Genomic DNA, 1,716 nt, shown 5'->3' on the forward strand with positions numbered 1-1,716 from the left:
ATCAAAAATTAATATTTGTTATATCTGATTTTTTAAAATGTTTGCACGCACAAAATATGGTATAACCTGTTAAATTTTTGTCTATATTACTCATTTTTCATTTAGTTCGTATTTTTGTCATTAAATGTTGCTTATATTAAGTAATAATATAAAATATCGACGAGGTACGATTTAAGTGACCAGTACGCATTCAGCAACTTTTCCCTATATACGGAAACGTTAATAATTAATTCTTGAAAATGATATATCGTATTGTAACTTTATTACACATGGTTGAATTCGTAAAAAAATAATCTTTAATTTGGTAAATAAAAAATTTAAAAATTAAAGAAAATTACGGGTGGTGGGGGTATTTCGTTAAACAAAAAAATATAAAAAAATTTTTTTTCTTTATAACTTTAAAGTATTCTTGAAATCGTACAACTTTTATTTAAAAAATTTTTTTCTATCTTTTATACTTCCGACGATATTCGCCTCGAAAGAAAAATTCCATTTTTTTTCAAAAGGGTGTTTCACCCCTTAAACATGCGTTAGGGCCCGTATAAAAAAATACGTGTTTCTTAGATTTTCGTGTTTTACAATATATTTCATGGAGAATCAAATCGGTTCCGGACAGTTGTGAAACTTCCCTTGTTAGTTATTTAAATGTTTATTTTTAATTTTAATTAAACATGTTAAAGTTACTTTTCTAATTCTGAAACGAGAAGGAAGATATAATTTATCCACGTTCTGTACATAAACGAGATGTTTTTTTAACATTGTTAAAAATCTTGCAAAATGGACAATGTTTGCTTTTATATGTCTCGAATTTATTTTTTCAAAGATTGATCTAATTAATAAATATACGTATAATACACAGTAGACTATACATAATGAGTCAATCCATACGGGAATGTTATAAAAAGTAATATGATTGAAGATTATTTGATATTTAAATACTTCAAATAATTAATTTTTACAAAATCTTTGTCTCAATATTTATATTTATATATATATATATATATATAATAATTTAGTATAGAGGCAGAACATACACATACAATAGTGTCTAACCCTGAGGGAAGGTATCTTCTCGCTTTGTAATATACACACACATACACATATACATATAATATACTAATTAATTTTTTATTGATGTTATACATGCTGTAAATATGTTTCTTTTTATCGTTTTTAATATTCGCAAACATAGCGTGTACTATTGTACAGTAATAAATATACATATATAATTATACTATACAATATGATATTATATCTTGCAATTATTTCATTTTGTTTACTAAATATCGAGAGTGCTTTTCACAAGTAATGATCGAGAGTATAAATAAATGTTAATTTAATATATCTTTGAACCAACTTGTTTATCTTCTCTTTCTAATAAATGTAGAATAAAACAACATTTTTTGAAATATCACCTCACATGTAAGAATACATTATCATTATTGCGATCACACGAGCTGAAATGGTTTGTAATCTTTAGGAGGAAATTTTTTAAATAAACATGTAGTGTCATTTTCAAGAGAATGGTCCAAACATTGCGAGTTACTCTCGTCGGTAATATGGTTATTAATTGTCGATAATGTTATCGTTCTTGAATTACCCTCGGATAATCGAATAATATTTCATTTAATTTTTCATCATAGTTTCTGTATTATGCCTGATGTTAGCGCTGTGTGCACGCGCCATGTGCTATATGTAATGGCTACTGCACACTGG

The sequence above is a fragment of the Trachymyrmex cornetzi genome, unplaced genomic scaffold, assembly GCF_001594075.2.
Source record: "Trachymyrmex cornetzi isolate Tcor2-1 unplaced genomic scaffold, Tcor1.1 scaffold277, whole genome shotgun sequence".
NCBI classification, from domain to species: Eukaryota; Metazoa; Arthropoda; class Insecta; order Hymenoptera; family Formicidae; genus Trachymyrmex; species Trachymyrmex cornetzi.